Raw genomic sequence first — 19595 nt, 5'->3', positions numbered from 1 at the left:
GTTTTTTCTGAGGCTTCTGTGTGTCCTGCTAGTCTGTTCTTGCTTTAGGGACATCAGCCTCCAAGATAGTGATGTGGAAGGCAGCCTGTGGCCATAAGAGCTTTGGGCATGCAGTTCAGCCTACCACTGCACATGAATCATCATCCAACCACACCATGACAGATTTACTAAGGAACCAAATAGCATCCTTCACAAGTCAGTATGAACAGCCCTCCCTCTGCCTGCACGTCTTCAGCGCAGGGAACTGGCCAGCAGCAATCCTGTATTCCATTTACCAGCCTTATGCTCTATAATTATAGAGAAACCAGGGAAGAAAAACAAGACTGATCTCTAGCAGGGACCCAGTGAGGCTCAGGCAGAAAAAAAATGTCTCTGGGTTGGGTTCAAAGTACCATGAAGAAGGAAGAAGCATGCTAGAGCCACTCAGCTCTTCATCACGGGGGCTTGCAGTTGCTGATAGCTGCAGTTGTTACCCCAGGACTAAACCTCTAAGTACACAGACATTAAAGCGTATCCAGTCTCTGGGCCTTTCGCCTGCAGAAATGTAGCTAAGACTCTGTTAAGAGCATGATAAATCTCTGACATACACTGAAAATTCAGGCAGTCTACCCCTTCCACCGTGGCTTGCTTTTTTCTAATTACGTGTTGCTATTTTCCTTCTGGTAATTGTTGACCCTTGCTGAAAAGTCTGAGTGAATGTTTCAAAACACTTCTCTGAAAAAGGGATGTGGTGCTGGTTGTGGATATTTAGAGCCACTGTGCCGAGAGTCTGCGTAAACAAGCAGAGAGACAGATCTGCTTTCATATGCTGACTAACGTTGTGGGTCCCTGGTCTCAGGAATAGCATCAGAAAAGACATCCTGCTGAACAGCATCTTTATTTAAGCAGTGACTGCCTTAGCACATCGGGTTCACGTCTGTACCTTCACTGGATGTTACTGTGTTCTGGTATTCTGTGTGTTTTTCATTATATTTTCAGAAGGTTGTAACTGGAGATTCAGCTGTCCCCTAATGGCACAGATTTTAGCTGATGATAGAGTCACACAGTGGCTGTTCTCCTGCCTGGTGCAATGCACACAAAGTTCTGCTGAAAGGTTCTATGGTGTGTGAAGAAAACGCTAGATATCTTGATTCATAATTGTCTCTGTTTACATATTATCTTGGAAATTCAGGCATGAAATTGTTTGGAAAATGTCAGGAAAACCCTCGTATTTCAGGTGTGAGTCACCTTTCTGGGTTTTGTCTAGCAAAGAGGCAGTGTGGTTCAATGGACTTTTCCCCCTGTAGCCTACGGTGATAGTGGTGTTGCTTCAAGCGTAAGAGCAAGATAGCAGGGCTATGAAAGCCTCTGAGCCTGGAGTGTAACCTGTGTAACATAGAGCAGCACAGCTCTGCACTCCCTGAAACTGCCCCAACCTGCTGCAATAGCCTATGGCTTTTTCAGGTGCAGGGGCTGCCTGACTGAAGACCCTGACAAACTGATCATGCAGAGGACTTGTGACAATCTTTTATCCCTCTGGTACCTATTACTCATCTCTCTAAAACTTACCTTTATTCTCACTATCAGCTTATTATTCTTACTTAAATATACTGTTTTCCCCCTTCCAACTATATTTCTTTCCTAAAGTACCTCAACTGTAATTCCATAATTGCTCTAAAACAATTCTGTAAAATCTCTTTGCTACTGAAAGGTTTTGTCTATGGGGTATTTTAAGTTGCATTCCTAAGAATTTCTTTTACAAATGTTAAAAAAATCTAAAAGCTGACTGAATTCTGCACTTCATATGTGCAAGGCAATATACACTGGCGTAGGCTAAATGCTGGGCAAGCTCAGCTCTCTCTCCAAGTAGAGCAGCTCATCCTCATTTTGGTGGGATCCAAGCCTCTCACATCTTGTTCGTGCTGCGAGGAGGCAGTGGGGCTGGGGGAGTGCGGAGATGTGGCACAGTTGTTCCAGGAGTGATGGGTGAATGGGCAGTCCTGTCTTGTCTCACACAGGTTTCCATTCTCAGACACAGTTTCTAGTTGAAGTCCTGGGACATCAGAGGAATTTGCTAAAAGGGCTCAGTGAGACTTTTACCCTCCACAGGCAGCATCCTCATCCAGATGTTCCTCTGCTGGGAGCTGATCCTTGTGGTAGTGCAAGTGTTGATAGCAATCCTCTACTGAGCCTTTTACTCAGAACTGGCTGTCCCTGATTTCCTCGGAAAATGCCTTTAAACTTACCACTCTGTGCCAGCTTCAGAGGTGCCACCCAGGTATGTTCCCATATGGGGTAAGCCAAAATCCAGAGACACCACGAGGATGATACCAGAGGGGAGCAATGCAGAGAAATGTTCAGAGATGGGAGCTGAAGGAGAAGGGGAAAAGCTGGGTGCGTCAGGAGTACCTTTGTCATGGAGGCCTTCTAGCAGCACCAGAGCGAAGAAAGCAGCAGCAGGAGCTGGCATTGCCTGGGCAGGGGCACGGGGCAGGGGCTCCTATAAGCTTGAGGTGATGGTGAGGAGGCTGGTGCCAAAATGGGAAGGTGCTGTGCACAAGGTGAAGCTGTCTTGTACAAGCCAATGCCAGTAATTTCTTGTGAGGCAATCGGCATCACCATCACCTGTCCTGAGGAGCTGCGGTGGAGGTGGCATCTCCTTGGCATCTCCTGCACTGCCAGCAGGAACAAGGGCCCTGGGGAAGGGAGACAAGCTCTGAGCATGCTTCCTCCCGGGGCCGTGCATGAGGAGTGCTGAAAGCAATTATTGATCTAAACAGAACAAAAAGTGGCTGACTACCATTGATACTAAGAATATTTTTCCAGCTGTTCAGAGGGCCGCCAGGTTAATTCAAAAAGGCACAGAGTTTATTTCTAGACCTGGTGTACTTCCATGTCAGAATATATAATAATTATGTACCGATTTTACACATACCTGTTAATTTTAAGTTGTGCTGAAGCCACACATGGTTAGTGGTGGGGTGAGGCAGCTGGGTGCTTGCTCCAGGAGGAGGAGAAGGCTGGCAATGCAGGGAGGGCTTGGGGCATGGAGCTAGGCCTGGCACTATCTCAGCTGTCACCATGAACTCTTCAACCCTCATGGATGTTAACCAGCTTCATGTTTGTCCCCTCCTTCACAGACTCCCAAGAATTCTGGCAGAGCAGGGCTGCTGCCAAGCGGGAAGCTGGGTCCTGTGGCTGAGCCCCATTTGCCTGAGCCCAGCTCACCAGCTCACTACCCAAGTGCTGCAAACTAATGCTAGGAACTGCTGGCCTCTCTGGCCAGGCAGTGGGCTTGGCAGAGCCGAGCAGGTCTCAGCCCTCTCCAAGGGCCAGACTATAGGCTGGTGGTATATGCAAGGGTGATCTAAAGCAGGATGGGTTCAACTCTGCTTGAAGCACCAAGCCTCACCAGGAGGGTGGGTAGGGTGCCCTACAAGGCCTTACAGCATCTGAGCATTACTCATGAGGGGGTAGCTTCAGGGGCAAGGCTGCGCCCACCCAGCCCCATCAGCTGTGGGTGCCCACAATGTCCAGATTGCTCTCCTGGACTTCAGCAGGCATTGAGTGTGTTTGCAAAAGGACTAAGCAAAATAAGCCACTGGGTTTCTCCATCCCCACATTCATGCGGCCTAGTCACTTCTTCATCTTTCTTTGTCCATGTGGTATTTAAAGGCCGATATTTTAAGCCCACTAGTCCCCTCAGGAGAGCATTATGGGCTGGCTAGACATTATGTGGTTGTCTGCAATGCCACAAGGACCTGAGCTGCACTCTCCTCCACTACAAAGCCCCTGTACAATGCTGCTTTTGGTAGCATACAGAGCACGAACTGCTACTGGCGTCTGGTGTCTGCTCAGCCTTACTTTGAGGTATTTAAACTAAGCTAACTGGCTTTTTTTAGGTCCATATGCATAGATCAGGTGGTCACCTGTGGCAATACGTTTATTCACAGATTCTAGTTGCTTTCAGGGAGCAACCTTCTCTAAACATAATTAGGGCTATTTAAGTAGCTGTTCACAATTACCTCCTGGTTCACACAAAACACCACATACTCCCTCATTGAGCAATAACTCCTGAAGATACAAGGGTGAAAAGCCACAGGCAACTTGCTTTTGAGTGCCTCAAAGGTTTTGATGATCCTGCTGTAAATGGATGTTTACTTTTGAAGAGCTGCACGCCTGCCATACTCTGCCATTATACTCTGCCAGAATTCAAACCTGTAAATTATGATTATCCCTTACCCTCCAGTAGGGATCATCTCCTACCCTGAAGTACCAGCTGTACAGCAGGAGGGAGGCAGCCCGGCATGCTGCAAGTGTGTGGCTTGCATGTGGGATTCATGCTTTGGGACTGGGGCGGCTCTGATCCCATTGCCATTGCTGCAGTGTTAAAGGGTGCACTGATACATGCATTGCACAAATGAGACTTGACAGAGAGAGAGACATGGAAAGTCAATGCTGACAGTTTCTTCTGTGTTTCACTGCTGTCTGGACTCCTCACATTTTTTCCTGCAAGTTGCCTGCATGTAGTTTCAGTGGAGAAGCTCTTCAGCTTTCAACCTTCCTCCTGCCCTAAGTAATCTCATTTCTGGGATTCCAGCAAGGCCATCATACTAAATGGATTATAAAACTTATTTGCTCCTTAAGCTCAGCAGGAATAATGTTGCCCCTGTAAGAGCTCACACCAGTTTGAGTAACATTATCTTGGGCCTATATAAGTGTTGGTCACCAGAACCTGGCCCCAGATTTGGCCCCAGAGTGTGCTGAGCTATCAAGTCATCTGGAATATGAGTCTCATTTTCTGAGCAGTGCAATTTTCTCAACAATGATGTTATCTTTGTTCCTCAGTTTCTGGCAGCAGAGCTGTTCACACATGCTATTAGCAGATGGCAGAAGACGTATGTGGAATTTGCTCTCAGAACATTTCTTCCATTCTTCCTCCACGACCTAAGATGAGCAAATTCAAGCTGAAAGCATGTACTAACTACAGCCCTTTTCCAAACAGAGTTAAAAGCAGGCTCCAGTAGAAACCTCTCAAATATTTCAGTGTCTCTGCCATAGTTTAACTACTCAGCACATATCCTTAGTCAGAAATGCAGGGTATTTCTGTAAAGCCATACACTCCTCAGTGCCCTTATGTCAGCTGCTTTTAGGGATCAGCTGTTAACAAGGAGCAGGCAGTGCAGGAAGGCTGAAAACTTCCACACTGTCTCTGGTAAGTTGAGGCATCCATCTGAGGCCACTGCTAATTGCCATAGGCTTGTTAGAGCTTGGGGCAGACCAAGCTGGTGTAGACCAAGCTGAACACATACATTTAAGGATCAGGCAAACAAATTGCCAGAACAGGCATGAATTCGGGAGCATGGACACGTGCACATTGTTCAGCCTTCAAGCGAAGGAAGCATGAGCCTGTATTTATGCTACAATGAGCTGAAACTAACCTGGCCTTCCAGCGCCAGTGGAGCTGCTGTCAGAGGGAGTCTGGAAGTTGTTGTTGTAACCATGTGTTTGAGCGCTTTCCTGAATCACCACTCACTTTTGATCTGGATGTCTTGCTTAGGAAAATAAATGGCTTTTTGTAAAATCTTCTTATTCAGGGATTCTTATTTAAAGCACAGAGATTTTTTCTGCCTCCCTAAACTGAGGCAAATCCTCCTCAGAGTTGTTCCTGAGCTTGATGTAAAACAAGCAGAAAGACCACCGCTTTGAGACTGCCTCAACCTGCAGACTTTACATGAGCACTTATTTTTCATTTGTTCTGTTTTGTCCCTGAAGGACGATTTTATTTCATGAGCTTGTGCTGTAAAATAACAGAACATTTCCAAAGTCCCAAAATTCTGTGGAAACACTACACTAATGGTTGGAATCCAAAATTAAACTTGGCATGTTGACCCCACATAGTGCCAAGTGGAGTCATCTCACATCAACAAGAAACGTGTGATAGTTTCAGTCTTTTTGGATAGCTGCGCTCAGAGGGCCGCTCCACAGGTCACTGTGTCTGTGCTCACCTGCCACCATCGACTTCTGCTTCCCATGGAGGCATCACTCACAGCCATGAACTGCCTCCTGGAGGTGGGTGCCTCAGCCTACAAGCAACATCCTCTGGCCCAGTGACCACAGGTTAGACAGAGCTCATCTATCTAATCAGATTAGATTAGGGATCTAATTAAGACTCTGCCTGGAGGGCCTTGTGTCCCACACCTTGCTCACTCCAGTCATGTCTCAGTACCAAGGCAAGAAGCTGTGCAGCACACAGACTCTGGCTGTGGGTGCTACACCTCTCAGCACAGCATCACTGGGAGCACCACTGCCACCGGGTGTGGAAGTCCCAGGCAATGCCATCAGTAGCCCTGGGGCAGCACCAAGGGTCTTCCTGCTGCCTCCAGCCCTGTGACAGCTTCAACAGCTGTGCAAAGCGGTGTCTGCTGTGGTGACTGATTCCTTCCTCTGGGGAGTGCAAACCAGCCATGCCCAGAAGTCCTTGGCCCTCCCAGCCACAGGAGAAATGGGATCCCAGGTTTTCCCGTGTTCCACCTGAGCACTGCAAGTACCAGGTTAACAAACCACAGCATCACCCTATTGCTGCAGGTCTGTAGCACCAGGCTGTCTCACCCCAGCAGAGAGATGCAGAGAAGAGCCAAGAGCATAAGTCCCAACAGGAACAGGGCTGGGCAACTCAGAGCACACCATGGCATGTGCTGGCTGCTGCAGGTGCCATGCTGGCAGGTGCTATGCTCACAGGGCAACTTCACGCCTATCTGCAGTTCCAAGTGCCAGTGCCATGCCTTGGAGTATGAGCCCACTTGTCCTTAGTGACCCATGGTTAAAATACCCAAGGGAAAAATTCAACAATCAGATACACACTGCGGCACATAGTTGGACACAGTCAAAACCTGTCTTCAAAGGACTTCTCAGGCAGAACAGGCTATGATGCCCCATGGATACTGGAGGCTACTGCTCTTTTGTAACACAAGGTTGAAAGACTGCAGTGTTCAAAACCTCATTTTGTTACCTGTCTGCATGTAGAGTTTTGATTTTCAAGCCACAGTTCCAAATGTGAAATCTGAATATTTTATTTACATAAAGATACTTGATCAAATAATGAAAGACTGCTGCAGTGGCACAATTATCATCACACTGATGCTCTTGTCTTTCTACCTTGTCTCAGAGAATTTGTTCCTTTTGTTAAGTACTGCAGACAGGAGGGGTACTAACTGCTTGCTTTTATTCATGAAAGTCTATAGGTCCTGATTATTTAAAATAATTTTCTTCCATATAAATGTACTTATTGCACACTATAATCTCTCATCAAAGATGGAAATCCAGTTCCCCAGGTTCATGATGTCTTCCCATTTTCAGGAGTTGCTGTTTTCACATTGCACAAAGGCCTGTCTCCCTGCACAGCCATGCAATTCTGCTGGCAGTTCAGAGCAGAGGGGCAGCATTTAAAATGCTGCTTTGTGTCTCTGCCAATACTAAACTATTGAAGTCATACTTCTGTGTGCACCTGGTTATATCTTCTACTGAAAAGAGTGCATGGCAGAGGCACTTCTGTGCCAAACATAGAATTTATTTCCTTAAAAAAAAAGTGTTTTGCCTAAAGCCTAATAGAGATTGCAGCCCTAGATAACTCACTCGCTTTGTTCCAGTGTCAGAAGCATGCAGTGGAAAGAGCTGAAACTCTGCAGAGAGAGAATGGCTGGACCCTGGGTGAACACTGGCAGCCAAGTGACCTCCTGTGCACAAGACAACCAAGGGCAGAAGGAAAGAAAGGCACTGGGGGAAAATAAGGTGAGGTTTTATTATATTTTTGTTGTACTTGTGGGAAAAAAAAAGAATTTCCCATCGGGGTAAGAAAGCAGAGTATGATGTATCCTACGATTCCTACCCAACTCCATGAAACAGCTTACACCCAGTGCTGTTGATGCTTCAGATCTCTCCTATGTTACTTTCTTTTGAAGCTCAAAGCCGAAAAGCTACTTTGAGCTGGTTACACTTACCTGACCTTTCCTTCCCGCAAAGTAAACACTATCAGTAGAATTCCCTTGCATATTTCTCTCCTTCCTGAAGTTTCTTTTCTCATTTGCCCTCCTCTGTATAATCAAACCCCTTTTCTCACATGGGTGAACCTAGAAAATAATTTAGAGTGGGAACCACATGAACCAGCTCAGTGAACATCAGGTAATTGGGTCTTAGAGGCCTTTTTGAAGGTCAAATATTTCTGGGCAATTTTTCCAGCTACTTTCTTTGTTAAATGAAAGCCCAGGAAAAGAACAAGGTGGCTTTGTAAAAGTCTCTAACTCACTTGCCCCATGAACCTGCCCGTCCCATATCCTTGCATGATTTCCTTCTACATTTTCTTTCCAAGACACCCATTTTCACAAGTCACCTGCTTGTGCAAAATCTGTATTGCTCACCATTGCCCTGAGAGCTGCTGAGATTTTCAAACACACTTCTCAGTAGATTCTTACACTTCTAAGTCACTTATGAGATTCCCCCCCCCCAAAAAAAAAAAAAAGGCTTACTTTTCATTTGTGTCATGGTATGAAAAACAACCTAAAAATGATCTCTGACACACAGACAGACACACAGACAGGCAAACAGGAGTGCTTGTGAACCTGGATACCTGTGGTTTTCCCTTCCGTGTGATTTCTCCGATGTTAAGGGTTATAGGTGATTCCACACTGCAGCTTTTTCTTTCAGGCATTGTAAATTTGAGTATTACCACTATCAAACTAATAAACTTTGTGATAATAAATAAGAAACTAAGGCATTATTTAAATGAACTGACAAGTGTTACAGCCACAAGATGGTCACATAATCCTAACTTTCATACAAAACTAGACAAAGAACATCAAACAAAATTAAAGAAACTTTACATTCTTCTGTCATATGTGCAATTTCAACTACAAAAGTAAATAACTGTTTTATACTAAGAATGGAAGCACAGGGCAGCTTTGCTAGATAAAATTTATATTTTAGGAGATATTTTAATAAACTGGACTTGTTTTCTGAAAAACAACTTGCAAGCAAGAACAGAACAATGCCACTAGGCTGTAAATTTATTAAAGCAAAAGCTTTTTTAAATTGCAAACTCTAGCACAAAGAGGCCCTGGTTTGTCCTCTTAGGAATGTAATACCAATAAATAACAACGCAGTGAGTTCCCAATCCCAAATTCTTTACCGTTGCTCCAGACACTACAGAAGTTATGCAGAGTTTGCATTGCACAGGATTCCTTTCCTGCACATAACTGTGAATGTGCACAAGTATTTCAAGACTTTGGACAGCAATCGTTACACTGACCCAAATATGATGGCAGTTCTGGTCAGATACATGCATAGAGATGCACATTTTAATTCAGGAAAACATGAAAACTCACAAATATATTTGACAAAGTAATTTTAATGCAACGCAAGTGCATTTACTGCTAACCCCCAGTACAGCTGCATTAGGGAGCACTTTGGCTGCTGCAGGTCAACTGAGAAGAGCTGCACACTGTGCCAGGCACCAGAAGCACTCCATGAGAGCTGAGCTCCATTTTCCACTGGGCACGGAACCCCAGCTGGCACAAACCTGTTTTCCTTTGTGGACTCATTCCCCATGGATGCAGTGCTGGGGGACATGGGACCATCCACCTGACCCTCCCCACTGCTCCTCCAAAAGTCTCCCACCTCCCCTGTGTTTGCTGCTACAAGGTCCACATCCTCCTGGCAAGGCAAGCCTTATCCCACTCAGCCCAGTCACGGCTTTGGACCCACTAGTTTCTAGTGTGGTGGTCCACTCCTGCCGGAGAGTTAAAACTGTGTTTAAAATACATAAATACCAGAAAAACCCCGTACCCCATTTAAAGATTAAGTTCAGGATCATGTGCTTGATTCTGCTCACGAGAGCTTTTGCAAGAATTAACAAAAAATAAAGAAGCTGCAGAATGTCCTCACAAACAAGTAAGGAAAAGGAAAGCAGTTACCGCCTCACTAAAACGTGTCTGGATTAGGCTGAGTGACGCCAAACTCTGGATGAAGCCAAACGAAGCCCAGCTCTAGGGGCTGTCAGAGCTGTTTGCCTCATTGATGGCTCACACAAAAGCTCTTCTAAAGCTTTATCCCAAAGGAATGCAGCGTCCAGCAAGGACTGATAGTGATCGGAGTGATGAAGTCCGGCAGGCTTGTGCTCCCAGGGAACAATGGGCTTTAACTGAATGCTGGGAAAAAGTCCCTCACCAGTACAGCAAGGGCAGAGCCCAGTAAGGTGATTGATACTGTTGGCTGAGAGAAAATGAAAAGAGCAGATTCAAGGTTGGAAGAAATCTCCTCTTCAGTAGCAACATGCTATTGACCAAGAATTAAACTACTCATTTCACCATGTTTTCTAGGAGGACGCTGCTGAGGTACCTCTGAAGCATGAGGAGTATTGACACCTCTCCTCTGAAGCTCCATGAGGCTTTCTGTGTGCTCCAGATGATTAATGCTGGCTAGTATCTATGTGGCTAAGTGATGAGAAAAAGTTACTTGCTGTCATCCAAACCTGTTGTTGCTGCTCTTCCTGGGTGTGGAGTCATAAAGGTGTCTTATCAGCCATACTGGGGAAAGTAGTCATCTGCCACACACCTGATCAAATCTAGAAAACCAGCATTTTTTTGCTACTGTTGCTCCAGATCTGGGTTGAAGATAAAACTCATTGGTTTTCAGGGCATTTGATGCTTGCTAGGCATATTTGCTGGCTTTGGAGTAGCTGTCAGAGACAAAATGACAGGAAAAACTTAAGGATATCCTTTGGAGCCATGTACAAAATAAAAGCAAATCAAGATAAAGTGTAGCAGTGCACTGCTCCTTCCCTCTCCTGCCTATGGCCTCGGACTGTGGAGAGCTGTTGATTATTTCTAGAGCTTCCACAAGAAGTAATTTTTGCAAGCTGTTGTTATTGGAAAAAGATCTGCACCTCTACTGGGAAAATGCTGCACAAATCAAGATGATGAAAGTGACTCCTCTGTATGGAGCTCTTCTGGAGAACACAGACAGCCCCAGGATCCAGAAGCTGTTGAAGACACAGGGACACAATTTGTCCAAGTTTTATCCAGCCCAACAGTATGTCCAATAGCTGTCATTATCAGCTCCTCAGTGCAAGGCAACTGAAGTACTTGGGGCTGACTGTATCATCTGAACCACACTCTTGCAGGCTCTTTCAAAGATTGCCAGTAGAGGCATCAGACCTCAAAATCATTTCCAGTCTTCTGGAAAGTATTTGCTATTCCAAACATTTTGCAGACCATAAAGGAACATAAACGATAATTACACAAACACAGTTCTCAAATAGATTGTTTGGTAAAAGAGCTTGACATTAATCAGTAGGTCAACGGATTACCTCTGAAGCCTTTCACAAGGCTTAGCTACACCTGCTGACTTCCATTTCTCAGCCTCAGTGCTGACTTACAAAGATTTGCACTGCAGTTAGTTGAGTGGTGCAAGCTTCACATTCTTCTAGAACTCTTCAGCAGAAAAAAAGCTAGGTTTTGTAGGTTTGTTATTCAGCTTACTGATTCACTGCTCCTCGGCTGACAGCTGAAGTGGAGATGGATCCTCCTGCTCATCTGATGAAGTGCGCTCCTCCTGAAAGAAGGTCCTCTCTGGATGTCTCCATAGCAGGCACAGCCACTGGGATCCACAGCATTTCAGAGCTGTGCCTCCCCCAGCACTCCTTCTGCACTGCAGCCATCATCTGGGCTGCTCAGTGGTGCACACAGCTAAGCTGCTCCCTGTACATGTGCTGGCTGATGCAATCAGCATCAGCCCAAAGACAATTTCTGGGAAGTCCCATCTGAGACATTTAAGGAAAAGACTTAATTAATAGCTTTCATAGACACAAAAATAATGCTACAGATACCAACATACGGGTGACCCATCTTGCCCCACGCAATAGTCACAGTAACACATGCTGCTACTCCACAAAACCTACCAGCTTCAAAGCTGTGCACTTTGCAGGGCTGGGAAGATCCTTGGGTGTCAAAATAGATGGTGGATGAACTAGAACTGCTTGACTCCATAAAGGGGCTGCAGGTGAGAGAGTCTGAGGCAGAATGAGACATTTTCAGGGTGCTTTTGCCAACAGGCATGTTCCAAGGAAAGGGACCCGGTGCTCCTAGGCTTAGGGAGTGCTGAAGATACTTGCCTATCAGTATTAGGAGGGCAGCTCAAGGAATGCTCACTAAATCTGGTCCTCCTCTTTTGTCATTGACATTGGGCTTGCCACTCAGTGCTGCAGCCAACTTCCCTTCTCCCCTTGCTTTTGCTGCTGGGCTGTGGCAAGGAACACAGGCAAAATGACATTTGCAGCCTGCAACTGCAACAACATTTTGCAGTTGCAGGAAGAATCACCAGCCTTCTCTCATGGTGACTGGGATGGGAAAACCCTAGCTGAGGTAGGTTTGTGTGAGATGGAGTGTCCCCCAAGTGACAGTAACACACAGTGCAGCACACTTGCCAGCTGTAAGTAGTGCCCTGACGCCTATGACTACAAGCTGTGGGAAGAAGAAACCGCTCAGGCACGCACTGCACACTGCTCACTGTCATTCACACTGAGCAGTGTACACATTCACATTATCTATCCTCCACTCGCAACATTCCACAGAAATACATGCTCTTTAAGAAACAAGAAAAAGTATGTTAATTCTAATTATTTCTAAGATTATAGCTGTCCATCACATGCACACACACAGAGTTTTCTCTACTGAAGTGCAAACATAATGTCTTTTAATCACTCCTTTCTGCACAGTTGAAAAGGTTAAAAAGGTTAAAAACCTGCTGTTTGATGTACCGTACTCTCTTTCTTTCATGCCCACTTTGATTTCTTGATGCAAGTCAAGGTGCACTCCCACTGCGTTTATCTCGTACATGCGTTTGGATGAAATATTTCATAACGTGCACATAGAGATCTACTTTGAGTAAATATGAAATTTTATAATTACAAGAAATAGAGACCAAACCATTTCAGTATTCAGAGACTACAGACATGTTGTTTGTTCCCATTAACAGCAGTCTAAAACTTTAAAATACATTGTCTAACACTTGCAATGCTTATATAACATATATTCGGCATCTATCAAAGACACACTGTCCTTTAAAATAACTTCTGGTTACTGTATGTGTTAGAAAACTGGATTAAATCACATAATTTGAAAAATGGTGGGACTAAAATAATGTCTGTATCAACACCGTTACAAGAGCATGGCATCTAGACACTAGATATCAGCTTGTATTCCTCCCTCCCACAAAACATCTTTTGTACATTACTTAGCGGTCTGGGGTTGCAAAGTAGCCCAAGCTAGAGGAGGTCCAGTGGCATCTGCCCTAGGTGCACCAAGGCAAGCAAGCACCTTGGGGTAACCCAGGGGCTGGGATGGCTTTGGCCAGCAAGACAGGAGCCTGTTTTTAGTAGGGGCAGACCTCTCCCTCTGACAGCAACCCTGAACTGGCACCATCTGGCAAACATGTGTTCCCTATATAAGTATGGATATCTTTAATGAATGAAACATTGATTTCTTCTGCTGGTGAGGATGCCAGGAGTTCTATTTAATATCGGTTAATGAGATTAACTGATATTAGAGAAGCAGCTAAAATAATGATTTTAGCTGCTTCCTTATGGAAGGAGAACAAAGGAACAAGCTGACTGAAGACGGAGGGTTCCTGTAGGAAGAGCAGCAGCAGACCCCCTGGATTTACTGCTGACCAGAGACCCTGGCTCAGAGTGGAAAGAGAATTAATTAGGATTAAAGGGAAGTAACTGGCTTAGTATAATATGACAGCTGCACCAAAGAGAATGTCACATTTTCTAGCTGCAATCCCTACTGTCAGATCTCTGTGTTATATTTTGGGTACTGGCCAAATCATGCTGGCTGCAGGATATTCTCTGTTACTGTAAGTCACTGGAGGGGAGCAGAATTGTCTATTTCTAAGCCACCAAGTCCCTTGTATTAATCTTTACTCCCTCTTTGTTTTAGTATTCTGCTTTCTATTTTTACCTTGCATATTTTGAAGCAGGTCTGGAGACCTGAAGAAGGCAGGTCATCCATTCTCCAGAAAAATCAATGGCCATGCCTGTGGTTTGTTTTGTATCTACTTCTTTCTTCCTTTCTTCATGTATGGGTTTTCTTATAATGCAGACTAGAAAATATACTCCAACAACAAAACAGCAGACCTGAAATGAAAAGCAAAGGATAAATCACATACCAGTAGTAGAAAAGAACAAAAGGGGTGATACGTTTAGTGCAATTTTGCCTAGAATTTCAGTTGCATCTGTGCTTCTTTAAGATTACCAAGGTACATTTGAAAAAGAAAGTAAAGGATTTGTGAATGACAGACACAAATCATAACAGCACAGTTGCCAGAGAGAGACGAGCAATACTTGCTGCATACCTTCATTCTCCATCAGTCAGGCTCTCTGCCATACTTACAGTCAGTGGTACCATATTCAGCCAGGAAAATGGCTCACTCAATAAAAAGGGCGGTAAAACTTGGCAGCACATAAATAAGGCGGTCATATACTTCTCTGTGTTATTTCTGAACATGTGATCTTTACAAGACTTGAAACATGGGCTAATAGGAAAATTGTAATTTTCCATTAATATGACCTTTAGGAGTGTTTGCATTATTCATGAATCCGAATAGAAGTCCACAGGACCCCCTCCAGGTACTCTTCTGAAGGGACTAAGCCTGGCTGGCTGCCTCCTCCCTGAAATGACGGAACAGCTCAGGTGCTGCAGGGCACAGGCTGCTTTGCTCTTGCTCTGCATGTTGCTGCTGGAGCACTTGTGCCCTGGGCCTGACCATTCACCCTGCTTCACTCCTCCAGGTCTCCTCAGAAGGAACCTGATCTGGGCAAAACATTTTACACTTCCTACAGCTCTCCTGGTCTGTGAACTCAGACACAGTGGTCTACATGCCACTCTCCCCTACCATCCCTGGGAGAGCCGGCAGCACCAGGAAAACTCCCTTCAGTTTGTCCTGATCCCTTTCTGCTTTCTACAGGGGTAGGGAGAGCAAGAAAAAGAGGTGAATTCAGAGGAAGAACAGCTATGAGAGCAGTCCTGAAGCCATCTCCCCTTGCAGACAGCATGTGGATCTGTGCTGTTCCCCCACCTTCCCTGGCACTGTCCTGGGATGTTCCTCCAACAGTGTCTTGTGGGCAGGTTTGCAATGAAGACCTGGAACAGGCAGTTGCTGCTCCCAAGGAGCTGCCTGCCATACATGTGTATCCAGTATGGAGTGGTATTTTGTACACTATCTTTCTTCACCATTTATTTTCCCAGCTGTTGCTGCTGGACACACACTGCAGGGACAGAAAGCCAGCAGAGGACTGCAGAGAAGAAAACACCCTTGCCAACTGTGATCAGTAGTCTCAGAGCCCTTTTCCTGGGGAATGGTTCTGCAGGATGTGCTTTGGAACAAACTTTGTGTGGTTTCAAGCAATACAGATCAAAGTGATATTCTCCTCTAAGAAGAAAAACACTAACCAACAGTGATGGTTTCCTCAAAGTAGCAAAGGTACAAAGTGGAGCATAGGTGAAGAGAAAGGAAGAAATATCTTCGGAAAAAAGCTCCAGGGCTGCTGGCAGTATGAAATGTACAACCCTGAACCTGGGCAGTGCACAAACAAACTGTACTCTGGAAAGGCAAAATATGAAAGAGAGAGAATATGTTAAGAAGCATCTCTGAGCAGTAGTGGAGCCTACTCCTACCAGGAACTGCCAACAACACCAGGCAGGTAACTTGTCTGCTCATCCATCCCAATAGACAAGGGGAAGAAAAAAAGAAAAAGAAAAGCAAAGCACATTTTCCAGGGAGCAAGGAGCAGCAGTGTAGAAAACTTAGGACTGTAGCACAGACAGTTTCTCTTCCCTGAGTGTTTTTTACTTCTACCAGATTTGCTGGTGGTGGGTGCTCACATTGTGACAGCAATAACAGGTCAAAGCACGCCCTTTGCTCAAGATAACTGAACTCAACCGTTTACAAGTTTCCCTGTGTAAAATCCAGCAGTGTGCTGTGGGTGTACAGTCTTCCCTCCCAGTGCTGAAGGGACATGGGTCCTCCCTGCCCAGCCATGTCTACAGATAGATTTAGATCAACCTCTGTCATCTGCCTGCACAAGTCATGCATTCCTGCTGAGGATTTATTTTAGACACCTGGCAATCCCTCCAGAGAGAAGTGAATTACTGCACAGGGCATGCACAGTGGGACAGCAGTACCCAACACCAAGATGCCTGTATCCTTTCCAGCTGCCTCACTCCCTGAGCTGAAATCGAGAGCCTTGACTTGACTCTGGGCTGAGCAGATCACCATAGGAGACGTGCAGAACGACTCCAGCACTGAATAGTACCAGACAAAACAAGGCAATGAGAAGAGGTAGTGACATGCAGGACAGAAGGGGGATAGTATGGGCAGGGTGGGGAGAGGAATTATTTCAGAGCTGGAGCTAATTTTGTAGAATCTGGCTGTTAAACAAAGAACCACAGTGTTTTTTAAATTCTGCTTATTGAATTAAGTCACTCTCCTGCCAACTGGATTACTTCAGCTGGCTGAACAATCTGACACCTCCTTATAGAAAAGAATTTACTAACATGACCAACTCAGTGTGACGGCATACCTAACCATCCCCTTCGCTGCGCTCTCGGGGAAAAGCAGGAACTACAGCTGAAAACAAAGCCCTTTTATGGGAAGCTTCCACAGAATTCAGAAAAGACTTGAAATAGAAATCAAAAGAAAACTCAAAGCATTTCTATTTTGAAGCCTAATAGAATCAAGGATTGGTACTTACATTCTAGTACTTTTAATGGATTTGTGTAATGTACAAAACATATAATCCTTTGCATTAAAATTTAAAAAGAAATAATTTGATTATTACATATTAGTAGATGCTTTTGGAGCATCAGATTTCACCTTGGCTTCTGAGAAAGCTGTTTATAGGAACACTCAAAATCAGGCTCTGCAGTCAGGTAAACAGCCTCCCTTCACCTTCTGTGTTAGCGAGTATTGCACGGCCAGCATGGCTGGATGTTCCTGTTGCTATCTGCTCCTGCTGCAGCGGCACTCTTAGAGCTGAACTGAGCTCCGGGATCAGTTCTGTATGGCGCTGGGTATGATTTTTGTACCCTCAGAGGCAGTCCCTGACCCAAACAAGTCTGCTGAGGAGAAGGGAAGTTTGCCTGTGTTTTATATACGGGAGAAGATGCAGAAAGATTATCAACGTCACCAAAGCAACATTGCTGGAAAGCTTTTTTTAGGATGCCAAAGCAGTGGCTTAACCCGAAGACACACATCTGCTAAAAGTAAGTAGACAGCTACTGAACTTCACCTTTACTAACTTCTTTACTGTTACAATTTAATTACTGTGCACTCTAAATACCTGGTATAAGCCATTCTCTCCCAAAACTCCCCTGCAGACATGCTTCAGCTCTCCTTACAGCATAGGAGTTGTGACAGTGGAACAAACGCAAGAACAGAGAGTTTTCGGAAGTTATGGGCACGCTCTGGCTCCTTCTGTGGTACCTCTGAGGCATCACAACTTCTTTACATCCAGCAGAGGTAAAGCAGAGCTTTCTGAGGCCCTCTTCACTGCTCTGAAATACAGTCCTGTCTTCTCACCCACCGATTTCTTGCTCAGAAACAAAAGCAAGTGTTTGTATCCCTAGCTGCTACTTTGAGTGTTAAAACATGAGGATGTCACAGAACAGTATTTGCTACAACACAGCTAGAAAGAGCTGGAACCCTTTGGGACATATCCCAGTGGCACAGTCCCTCTGTGCAAGACGTTGTGGTTCTGGAGAGTTCTTCAGTGGCTTTTTTCTGTATCTCAGACTCATTGATGGAAATCATCAGCCTCATTAGATCAAACCATTAACACTTCTCTCTGCCCACAAACAGATGTCATAGCCTTGGGCCACAAGTTACACCAATCATTGGTTCTTAAACTAAAAATAACTATTCGATTGGCATAAAGAATAGCACAGACATATTTACATCAGGTCATGAATTTAGCTTAGTTATTCTCAGTGAGCATAACGTAATATTCTGGAGACAGCTCTGTATTAACTCAGGGCAAGATTTGATGGGGATTTTGAACCAGCTTAGTGAAATCAATTTGCAAAACATGCCTTCAGTTAAACCAGTTCAAGTTTGCACAGTTCATTAAATACCAATCATTTTTATGGCTAGTGTTCATCTGAAAATGGGCCTGGTGCAATCCAGCATGCTTTACTTACTCCTTTTCCTTCTGACACTTGCTCGAAGTGCAAGCTGAGAGTGATGCTGTTCTTAACTTCCTTTCAGTCCTGGAAAGCTGGATCTCTGAACTCCCCCCCAGACACCACTTTGCTCACTCACCTTGGGCCCAGAGGAAAGCAGAGCTGAGAACAGAGTCCTCCCAGACTGGAGGACTGGCCCAAGGACCTGCAGAATCCACAATGCACCCAAATCAGGAGAGAATGCAGAGGGGCTTTGGGGACCCCACAGCTTCATGGTTCCTGTGCCTCTGTGCTGCCAGCCCGTTGTGACTCTACAGCCATCACCCTCCTCCTGGGGATGGGCCCCTTGCCAGGAACTTTTCTCCAGGGCCAATGGCACCTTCCCCCCATTTCCTCCATGCTGACTATGAGCTGCACGTTTCAACAGCAGGCAGCATCAGGACAGCAGCTGTAGCACCAGCTGTTTGTTCAAAGGCCACTCACTGGCTTCAACATGTTACAGACCAGCCACTGTGTGAAGACACTGGTTCCTGTGGGGCTCCTGCAGAGTGTGTAAGACAACAGCCACATTTGGTCACTACTTCAGGAGAAGATGAAGACATCTCACCAGTGATTTAATGAAAAGGAAACCCAGGTACGGAGCCAGCAAGACCAAGGGGCCCATGCACAGTGCATGTGTGCAACCAAAGGCTACACTGGCTCTATGGCAAATGTTGGAGTGTTGGGGAGTTTCACTACAAAGCACCTTAATATCATCCTGCTGCACTGGGAAACCTGGAGTCTTTGAACACATCAGTTCATTACCTATTGTAACTTGCTGGTTACAGGGTACACTACAGTGAGCTCCGCACCTTCTTTATTACTGTAATTTGAACATATCTGCTTTTTCACTTAACACAGACAACTGTTGTTTCAGTGTCCCCTCAGGACATTATGTTCTCCAGAGAAAGGCCTGGGGACAAAGAGCATCTTTTGAAGGCTTTCATTACGTCTGTGCCGTATTTCTCACATCTGATAAGCCTATCTGTGAAATTCCAAAAGAGAGATGGTTATCTCCTCTTATACAAATAATTTATGCTAACGTTACTTTGATACAAACCTTCTGTGGTACATTTCTGTAAGCAAAGAACTCCTTAAGTGCTACCCTTGAGGAAATACTAGCATAATATTTCACATCTGTCTCATTTTGACTTTAATGAAGACTACTTATTTGTACCAGCTCTGCCCTTGTATCATTACAGTGAGTTTTTACTTTCAGAAAGCAGTTATAATTCTATTTACTAGTTACTTCAGTTACCACCTTGAATGCATTTCTCTTTGGAATCAGCAAAACACCAAGGATATTTTACATGAAAGAAACATTTATGTGATTTTGTCAAACAG

At 45.0% G+C, this 19595-nt stretch overlaps 1 long non-coding RNA gene across 1 annotated transcript; it reads right to left on the bottom strand.

The window, feature by feature from the left end:
- Nucleotides 1-9362: 9362 nt before the first annotated feature.
- LOC133222119 (uncharacterized) lies at nt 9363-17754 on the bottom strand. Its single transcript, XR_009728202.1, has 2 exons — nt 13995-17754; nt 9363-12494 (listed from the first exon to the last, which is right to left on the bottom strand). It is a non-coding gene; the product is annotated as an uncharacterized LOC133222119 (long non-coding RNA).
- Nucleotides 17755-19595: the final 1841 nt, after the last annotated feature.

The sequence above is a fragment of the Neopsephotus bourkii genome, unplaced genomic scaffold (genome assembly GCF_033783945.1).
Source record: "Neopsephotus bourkii isolate Nb327-2 ecotype Australia unplaced genomic scaffold, CSIRO-AGI_Nbou_v1 NB_1574, whole genome shotgun sequence".
Classification (NCBI taxonomy): Eukaryota; Metazoa; Chordata; class Aves; order Psittaciformes; family Psittacidae; genus Neopsephotus; species Neopsephotus bourkii.
The sequence above is the reverse complement of the archived record's forward strand: the minus strand, read 5'-3'. Positions and strand labels throughout refer to the sequence as shown.